General features: G+C 46.3%; 1 pseudogene; it reads right to left on the bottom strand.

Moving 5' to 3' along the window:
* Window positions 1-9,546: 9,546 nt before the first annotated feature.
* Window positions 9,547-10,380, bottom strand: LOC119960918 (annotated as a pseudogene).
* Window positions 10,381-10,605: the final 225 nt, after the last annotated feature.

The raw sequence follows: 10,605 nt of genomic DNA, 5'->3' as shown, positions 1-10,605 counted from the left end.
TGGCGGCCATGGAGTAGGAGGTCGGGCATTTGGGAGCTCTCGCTCGTGACGGACATTTTGAACCTTTTCTCCCGATTTGTTTCGGAATTCTATTAGAAACATCGGTGGAGAGTGAGACAGTGAGGAGAAATCCCCACCAGTATGTGGAGCCGTGGACCAGAAATGGTCGTCCAAGAAGAAGGAAGTGCAGTGGGGGAGGGGGTGGTGAGCAGGTGGTAAGTTTGTTAAGGGGGGGTTGGGATTCTTGTGCTGCTAATAGTGGGGCGGAGGGGGAAGAGGGAGCTGCTCTGCTGACAGAGGAGAAACTGTTGCTGAGAGACAAAAGGGGAGGTCGAGGACAGTGGATGCCCGAAGGCGGGCCAATGGAGGTGAGGGACGCGAGCTGGAGGCTGGCCTAAGAAGGGTGATCAGTAGTTGGAACATTAGAGGGCTGAATGGGCTGGTTAAGAGGGCTCACATGTTCACACATTTGAAGGGATTGAAGGCGAAAGTGGCAATGTTACAGGAGACACACCTGAGAGCAATAGATCAGACCAGATTGAGGAAGGGATGGGTCAGCCAAGTATTTCATTCCGTGCTGGTATCTTAAGACTAGGGGGGTCGCTATCCTGATCAACAAACGGGTGGCATTTGAGGCAGGGAGAATAGTGGTGGACGTGGGGGCAAGTTCATCATGGTGAGGTGGGGGGTTCGAGGTCAACGACAGGGAGGGTGCCTGCTATAGCAAAGAAACTAAAGGGGTTCATGGAGTAAATTGTGGGGGGGGGAGGGGGGTTCACCTGTGGCGGTTCGGACGGCCAAGAGTGAAGGAATTTTCTTTTTTTCTCCCATGTGCACAAAGCGTACTGCCGGATCGACTTCTTTATTCTGAGCATGGTTCTACTGGTGGGGGTGGTTGACACCGAATATTCGGCAATTGCTGTGTCGGACCATGCCCCACATTTGGGTGGATTTACGGGTGAGTAAGGAGAGAGGGCAGCGCCCGCAATGGAGGTTGGGTGTGGGAATGTTAGCAGATGAGGGGGTGTGCGGGTGGGTGAGGGAATCTATCCAGAACTATTTGGAAATAAATGACACGGGGGATGTCTCGGCAGCAACGGTTTGGGAAGCGCTGAAGGCAGTGGTTAGGGGGAAGTTAATGTCGATACAGACCCATAGGGAAAAGGTGGAGCAAGCAGAGAGGGACAGGGTAGTTGGGGAAATACTCCAGGTGGACAGGACATATTCGGAGGCCCCGGAGGCGGGGTTATTGAAGGAGTGACAGGGGCTACAAATGGAGTTTGAGCTGTTATCTGGAGGGAAGGCGGAGGAGCAACTGAGGAAGGCGAGGGGGGAGCGGTATACGAGTATGGTGAGAAGGCCAGTACGATGCTTGCACACGAGCTGAGGAAAAGAGAGGAGGCCAGGGAGCTTGGAAGAGTGAAGGACAGAGGTGGGAACCCGGTCTTGGACCCAGCAGGGGTGAACGGGGTGTTTAAGGAGTTTTATAGTAAGTTATATGAGTCAGAACCCCAGCTGGGGTAGAGGGGATGAGGCAGCTTCTGGGTGAGTTGAAGTCCGAAGGAAGGACTGGTGGAGGGGTCGGGAGCCCCGATTGGAATTGAAGAAATAGTATAAGGGCTGGAGGCCAGGCATTGGGTAAGGCCCCGGGATCGGACAGCTACCAGTGGAATTTTATAAGAAGTTCTCGGAGATGCTGAGCCCGCTTCTGGTGAGGGTATTTAATGAGGCAAAGGAGCGGGGTTCCTTCCCCCAACAATGTCACAGGCCTCGATCCTGAAGCGGGAGAAGGACCCTGAGCTATGCGGGTCATATAGGCCAATCTCCCTATTGAACGTGGATGCCAAACTGTTGGCCAGAATATTGGCCTCAAGGCTAGAGGGTTGTGTCCCTGAGGTGATAAGGGAAGACCAGATGGGGTTTGTGAAGGGCAGGCAACTTACGGCCAATGTCAGAAGGCTCTTAAACATTATGAGAGGTGGGAGAGGGAAAGGTATCGGATATCTACAAAGAACTCATGGAGTTGGGGGAAACTCAGATAGAGGAGCTAGAGGGCAAATGGGAAGAGGAGCTATGGGGAGGGAGAGAGGCAGGTCTGTGGGCGGATGCCTTGAGCAGAGTCAATACGTCCTCATCATGTGCCAGGCTCAGCCTGATACAATTTATGGTCGTTCACAGGGCAGACATTTTAAAAAAGATTTAGAGTATCCAATTTATTTTTCCCAATTAAAGGGCAATTTAGCGTGGCCAATCCACCTATTCTACACATCATGGGGTTGTGGGGGCGAAACCCACGCAAACACAGGCAGAATGTGCAAACTCCACATGGACAGTGACCCAGAGCCGGGATCGAACCTGGGACCTCAGCGCCGTGAGGCAGCGATTCTAACCACTGTGCCACCGTGCTGCCCCGTTCACCGGGCACACATGCCGGTGGCCTGGATGAGCAGGTTTTTTGGGTTAGAGGAGAGGTGGGGGGGGACAGCAAATCATGTCCATATGTTCTGGGCCTGCCTGAAGCTTGTGGGATTCTGGCAGGGTTTTGCAGATGTCATGTCCACGGCCCTAAAAACATGGGTGGTGCCGAGTCCAGAGGTGGCGGATTTTGGAGTGCCGGCAGTCCAGGGGGCGAGAGAGGCTGATGTCTTGGCCTTTGCCTCCCTGGTAGCCCGGAGATGGATATTGCTAGCGTGGAGGGACTCGAAGCCCCTGGAATCAGAGATCTGGGTTAGCGACGTGGCCGGATTTTTCAGACTTGAAAAATCAAGTTTGCCCTCAGAGAGTCAACGCGAGGGTTCGTCCGGAGGTGGCAGCCGTTTGTCGACTTCTTTAGAGAAAATTAACTGTCAGCAGAGGCAAAAAACTTAAAGGGGGATAGTTAGGCTATTCTCTGTTGAGGGTAGGAGGGACTTGTTAGGGATGGAGATGATTTATGCACGATGTTTTATGTGGATTTGCATTGTTTACTGTTGTCACATTATTATAAAATTACAAAACCTTAACAAAATGTATTTTTTAAAAAAGCAACATCACCAAAATCAGATCATCTGCACATTGCCACATTGCTGTTTGTGGCATCTTGCTTTGTGGAAATTGGCTGCTGCATTTCCTATAACAGTGACGACACTTCAGAAGCACTTTGGGACATGCTGGGGTTGTGAAAGGCGCTGCAGAAATGTAAGTTTTAAATTGAAGATTGATGCTTTCTGATCCTTAATTGATTTCAGACATCCCCAATTAATAAATTTGCTTTGGTTCGGACAAGACTTTAACCAATTAAAGCAAAGGCAGAATTCTGGACAGTAAATTTAAAAAGGAGTTTTTTAAAGAAAAGCTTTACTGACTGACTTGAAGACATTTACGTTTACAACTTCATGCAGGTGATCAGTCTGTGGAAGCGTAACCCTCCCTGGCTCTTCCTTTGACACTAATTTCCTTGGAACCCAGCCTCGAGTGTCTTCAGTACTTGGCCAGCAAGGAAGACCTTCAGATCCTCGAATTTTACCCCCAAAGTGACCATTACCTCATGTCAGAGTTGGGCCTGTGGTAACATGACCATTGGTTAATTGGGTACCAGTTTAATTTAATTGGATCTTTAATTACTGACACCACCTTCTCTCATTACCTTTGACAGGAATACAATTGAACAGTGTCATACTATCCCTTTATCTGATTCTGTACAACCCCTTATTCAAACAGTTTCAAATGTTGAGGTTAATCAGAGTTGGAAGGGCTCCCTTGCCGGTACATTTATCCTCATCGCACATTCTTTTATACACAGCGATTAAGCTTTTATATTTTTACAACAAATAAAACTCAAACCTTTACTATAACTACTGATTTATTATTGTAAATCAATTAAGGATCACTGCTTATTTAATCATCTGTTACAGACTGGTAGCTAATTAATACAGTAATTTTTAATTGATACATTTGATACAAGATACACTAGTTCTCTACGCTTCACCTGGGATCTGTGTCTATGTATTTACATTGTGTATTTATCGTATGTCTAAGTTTTTTCAAGTATGGAATGATCTTTCTGGACTGTACGCAGAACAAAACCTTTCACTACCTCGGTACATGTGACAATAAATCAAATCCAATCAAAGAGAGTTTCTTACTCGTCTTCAGATTGAACAATGCGCCTTCTTAAAAATTATTCATTCATGGGAGGTGGGGGTCACTGGCTGGACCAGCATTTACTGCTCACTCCAATTGCCCCTGAACTTTTTTTTTTTTTTTTTTTTTTTTTTTTTTTATAAATTTAGATTACCCAATTATTTTTTCTATTAAGGGGCAATTTAGCGTGGCCAATCCACCTACTCTGCACATTTTTGGGTTATGGGGGCGAAACCCACGCAGACACGGGGAGAATGTGCAAACTCCACACGGACAGTGACCCAGAGCCGGGATCGAACCTGGGACCTCAGCGCCGTGAGGCGGTTATGCTAACCACTAGGCCACCGTGCTGCCCTAATTGCCCCTGAACTGAGTGTCTTGTGAGGCTATTTCAGAGAGCACTTACAAATCAAGCACAACATTGCTGTGGATCTGGAATCACGTGTCCAAAAGGACATTAATGAACCAGATGGGTTTTTACAACAATCAACAATGTCATAATTCGACTTTTAATTTCAGATTTTATTCAAATTCAATATCTGTCAAAGCCAGATTTGATCCCAGATCCCCAGAGCATTAACCTGGGTCTCTGGATTAATTGGCCAGTAACAATACCATATCTACACTGCCTAGCCCACATATTCATGGCACAATATGGCGTCTTGTAGCTTCTCAAAATTATAAAGTAATTTATTTTTCAAACAAATTCTGACCGCTCTGCAGTTTGAAACATTTTGGTTGATATTGTTATTTAAAAAAATAAAGATCTAATCTTTGCAATATAATTACCTGATACACCAATTCACTAATGATAATCAATGTTCATGCTGAATAATCATTAATTTAGTTATTGTTTTTTGCTATGAAATCAATACATAGTTAATATAGAAACGGTGAAATGGCTGCAGGAAGCCACATGTTAGAAATGTAAAAGGGCTTCCTTGACCTTGTTACCAATGACACTCATTACACTATGAAAACTAAATGTGATTACACATGCATACTTACAGCGTCCTACATTACAACAGTGAATATATTTCAAAAGTACTCCATTGGCTTTAAAACACTTCAGGTGGTCCAGTGGTCGTGAGAGGTTTTATAGAAATGTACATTTGTTCTAATGGTCCACAAACTCGGATATATTACACTCGGTGTCCTCACCAGAATCATTGCTAAAGATTGAGTCCTAATTTTGTGTAATAACCACAGCATTCGCACCATTTTGACTACCGTGAAACTCCCGACACATCATATGCACAATTATTTGTTGTAAAACACAGCGAGTTGTTGTGATTTGGAATGCACTGGCTATAAATGGTGCTGGAATCTCATTGGACTGCAACTTCCAAAAGGGAATTTGGTACATTCTGAAAAAGAAAACAAAATAGTCGAACTCTGGGATTAAATGGGTAGCTGTACAAAGAGCTGGCATGGGAAAAATGGGCCAAATAGACTCTGTGCTCTAGCAGCCTTGTGTACATGTAAAGGGGGTGGTAACGACCTGGAACCTACTACCTATGAGGGTAGGAGATGCAGAGATGACGGAAGGATTTCAATAGGAAATTGGATGGGCACTGAGAGAAATAAACCCACAGGGATTCGGGGAAAGAACGTGGCAATGGACAGGCTGACTTCCTCCAAAGGGAGCCGACACGGTCCCAAAGGGCTGAATGGCCCCATTCCCCACCCTCCAGATGCTGTGATCTCAGGAGAGAAATTCAGCTGCTTCAGTCACTCCAACTAACTGGAGTCCCTCATCTCTGGTGCCATTCTTGTTAATGTCCTCGAAACTCTCTCTAAGAACGTCACATCTTTCCTAAAGTGTGGAGCCCATATATAGGGTTTCATTCCAGAGGGATAGAATTGAAAAGCACGGAGGAAATGTTCAACTTGTTTAGAGCCATGGTTAGACTACACTGGGAGCACCGTCAACATTGATCTCCATTTAGAAAAAGGAAATAGAGGCACTGAAGAAGGTGCAACAAAGATTCATAATATACAGAACTGAGAGCACTTAACACTCGGGAAAGACTGGGGCTGCGTTTTTCTGGAAAAGAGAAGACTTATGGGTGACCTGATGGAAATCTTTAAGATTATGAAGGGATTCAATAATCCAATAGGAATTTCAGTAGAAACCTCTACTCAGCGAGTGGTAAGAATGTGGAACTCACTCCCACAGCAAGTGGTTGAGGTGAACAGCATGAATACATTGAACGTAAAGCTAGATACGGACATGAGGGAGAAAGGAATAGAAGGCGATGCTGATGGGGGGAGATGTAGAGGGGTGGGTGGAGGATCATGCCGAGCATATATAATGAGACAGACCATGGTTAACCTCAGCCGCTATGGGAATTTAACCTGTGCTGTTGGTGTCACTCAGCACAAACCAGCCACCCAGCCAACTGAGCTAACCGATCCCAGTGTAAATCTGTAATAATTCCTTAAATATTAGTGATTGCCTGTCACCCGCCACATTATTGAATGTAGTTTCCCAGTGCATCTCAGATAACTTGCCCCTCATTCCCTGATAGTTTCTTCTGTGAGAAGCACCAAGATAAATTAAACAAAAGAACCATGTAACCACCGTAGCCCATCTTCATGGCAATGTGGCATGTTTTGGGGGTTTCCAAACAGAAATGGTACAGAAACATCTTCTAACCTCCAAACACCCTTTCACTCTTTGATCCTTGTGAAATGTGCAACCAGACATTTGCAAGAAGGCTCAGAGAGAATCAGACCACTGGGGGAGAAGCCATGAGACTGGCCAGTCCAGCAGAAAGAAACCCTCTGACCATCCCCATTGACCAACAGAATGAACAAAATGTAGTCCTGGATGTAATTGACAACAGAAACAATAGCAGCAGAATCCAATCACTGTAATCAGTTGTGAACTTGTTGGTGTCTCAGAAAGTGTGATGAAGTGGGCAGCACGGTGGCGCAGTTGTTAGCATTGCTGCATCACAGCACCGATGTCTCAGGTTCGATCGCGACACTGGGTCACTGTCCGTGTGTCGTTTGCACGTTGTCTCCGTGTGGAGACAACTTCTCCCTGTGTTTGCGTGGGTTTCGCCCCTACAACCTAAAGATGTGCAGGGTAGGTAGACTGGCCACGCTAAATTGCCCCTTCATTGGAAAAAAAGAATTGGGTTCACTAAATTGATATTTTAAAAAAGTGCGATGAATTACAAAATCCCTTCACACATTGAGAGGAGGCGAACAGCCTCTCTCCAGTATGAACTCCCTGGTGTGACTGCAGACGGCATAACCGAGTGAATCACGCAAATAGATGTAAACAGGTGTGCGATAATCAGGATTATGGAGACATGGCTGCACGATGACCAGGGATGGGAACTGAATATATTCAGTATTTAGGAAGGATTAACAAAAAGGAAAAGGCAGTGGAGTGGCAGTGCTGGTTAAAGAGGAAATGAATGCAATTGTGGGGAAGGATATCTGCGTGGGTAGAGCTGAGAAACACCAAAGGGGCACGGAAATTAATGGGCATCGTATATATATACCCCCAAATTGCAGTGGTGATGTTGGGAATAATACAGGAAATTAGGCTGATTGTAAAAGTTTCTATCGGTGTGTGAAGAGAAAAAGAGTGAAGACAAATGTAGGTTCCTTACAGTCAGAAACAGGGGAATGTATAATAGGAGACAAAGAAATGGCTGAGCAAATAAATACATAATTTAGTTCTGTCTTCAGAAATGAGGGCACAAATCGGACACCAGAAATTTTGGGGAACGCAGGATTTAGTGAGAGGGAGGAACTGAAGGAGATCAATATTAGGAGAGAAATGGTGTTGGGGAAACTGATGGGATTGAAGGCTGATAAATCCCCAGGGCCTGATAATCTGCATCCCAAAGTAATTAAGGAAGTGGTTCTAGAAATAGTGGATGCATTGGTGGTCATCTTCCGGGATTCTATAGACTCTGAAACAGTTCCTGCAGATTGGAGGGTGGCTTACGTAACTCCACTATTTAAAAAGCGAGATAGAGAGAAAACTGAATTATCGATCAGCAAGCCTAACATCGGCAAAATTCTAGAATCAATTATCAAAGACTTTATAGCAAAGCACTAAGAAATCAGTGGCAGGATCGGACAGAGTCAGCATGGATTTCTGAAGGGGAAACCTTGCTTGATAAATCAACTGGAATTCTTCGAGGGTGTAACTGGTAGAGTTGACGAGGGGAAGGCAGTGGATGTAGTATATTTGGACTTTCAGATGGCTTTTGACAAAGTCCCGCAGAAGAGATTAGCCTGTAAAATTAAAGCACATGGGATTCGGGGTAGTGTATTGAGGTAGGCAGAAAATTGGTTGGCAGACAGGAAACAGAGAGTAGGAATTAATGGCTCTTATTCAAATTGGCAGGCAGTGACTAGTGGGGTACCAATGAAAAAAATGAAAATCGCTTATTGTCACGAGTAGGCTTCAATGAAGTTACTGTGAAAAGCCCCTAGTTGCCACATTCCGGCACCTGTCCGGGGAGGCTGGTACGGGAATCGGTGCTCGGTGGGATCGGTGCTCGGACCAAGATATTCGGAAGATAGATTAATGACTTACAAAACAATGTAAAATACCCAATTCTTGTTTTCCAATTAAGGGGCAAATTAGCGCGGCAAATTCACCTACCCTGCACATCTTTGGGTTATGGGAGTGAGACACACGCAGACAAGGGGAGAATGGCCATAAATTAGGAGAGAATGTACATCCTCATACTCCAGTCACTGAAGGTAAGCATGCAGCTAAAGCAGGCGGTAAAGAAGGCAAATGGTATGCTAGCCTTCATTGAGAGCGGCTTCGAGTACAGGAGCAGGGATATCTTGCTGTCATTATACAGGGCCTTGGTGAGGCCATAACAGAAATATTGTGAGCCGTTTTGATCTCTTTATCAAAGGAAGGATGTTCTTGCTCTAGAGGGAGTGCAGCGAGCGTTTACCAGACTGATTCCTGGGATGGTGGGACTGACGTATGAAGGATTGAATCAGTTAGGATTGTATTCGCTGGAGTTCAGAAGAATGGGGGATCTCATAGAAACCTATAATATTCTGACAGGTCTTGACAGGATAGATGCAGGAAAGACTTTCCCGGTGGTGGGAGTGTGCAGAACCAGAGGTCGCAGTCTGAGGATATGGAGTAGACCATTTAGGGCAGAGATGGTGAGTTTGTGGGATTTGTTACCACAGGAAATAGTTGAGGCCAATACATTGTATGTTTTCAAGAAGCAGTTAGATATCGCACTGAGGGCAAAGGGGATCAAAGGATGTAGAGGGGAAAGCGGGATTAGGCTGTGGAGTTGGATGATAAGCCATGATCATAAAGAATGGCAGAGCAGGTGCAAAGGGCCAAATGGCCTCTTCCTGCTCCTATTTTCTATGTAATCCCCTCCCACACTAAGAGCAGGTGAATGGCCTCTCCCCAGTGTGAACTCGCTGATGTCTCTGCAGGCTGGATAACTGACTGAACCCCTTCCCACACTGAGGACAGGTGAATGTCCTTTGCCCAGTGTGAACTCGCTGGTGTCTGTGCAGATTGGATAACTGACTGAATCCCTTCCCACACTGAGAGCAGGTGAATGGCCTCTCCCCAGTGTGAACTCGCTGATGTTTCTGCAGGGTGGATGAATCAATGAATCCCTTCCCACACTGAGAGCAGATGAATGGCCTCTCCCCAGTGTGAACTTGCTGATGTCTCAGCAGGGTGGATGAATCAATGAATCCCTTCCCACACTGAGAGCACGTGAATGACCTCTCCCCAGTGTGAACCCGCTGGTGTGTCTGCAGGCTGGATAACCGAGTGAATCCCTTCCCACACTGAGATCAGCTAAATGGCCTCTCCCCAGTGTGAACTCGCTGGTGTGACTGCAGGGTGGATAACTGAGTGAATCGCTGCCCACACTGAGAGCAGGTGAATGGCCTCTCCCCAGTGTGATCTCGCTGATGTCTCTGCAGTTTGGATGATTCAATGAATCCCTTCCCACACTGAGAGCAGGTGAACGGCCTCTCCCCAGTGTGAACGCGCTGGTGTGTCTGCAGGCTGGATAACCGAGTGAATCCCTTCCCACACTGAGATCAGCTAAATGGCCTCTCCCCAGTGTGAACTCGCTGGTGTGACTGCAGGGTGGATAACTGAGTGAATCGCTGCCCACACTGAGAGCAGGTGAATGGCCTCTCCCCAGTGTGGAATCGCTCGTGTCTCTGCAGGTTGGATGAATCAATGAATTTCTGCCCGCACTGAGAGCAGGTGAATGGCCTTTCCCCGGTGTGACTGCGTCGATGAGTCTCCAGCTCACACGGGAATCTGTATCCCTTCCCACAGTCCCCACATTTCCACGTTTTCTCCATGTTTTGGGTCTCCTCGTGTCTCTCCAGATTGGACAGTCAGTGGAAGCCTTGTCTACACACAGAACATGTGCACTGTCGCTCCTCACTGTGAATGGTTTTTCAGGCTGTGTAACTGGTTAAAGCTCTTTCCACCGT

The sequence above is a fragment of the Scyliorhinus canicula genome, unplaced genomic scaffold, assembly GCF_902713615.1.
Source record: "Scyliorhinus canicula unplaced genomic scaffold, sScyCan1.1, whole genome shotgun sequence".
In the NCBI taxonomy this organism is placed as follows: Eukaryota; Metazoa; Chordata; class Chondrichthyes; order Carcharhiniformes; family Scyliorhinidae; genus Scyliorhinus; species Scyliorhinus canicula.
Note: the sequence above shows the minus strand (reverse complement) of the source record. Positions and strands in the feature narration are given on the sequence as shown.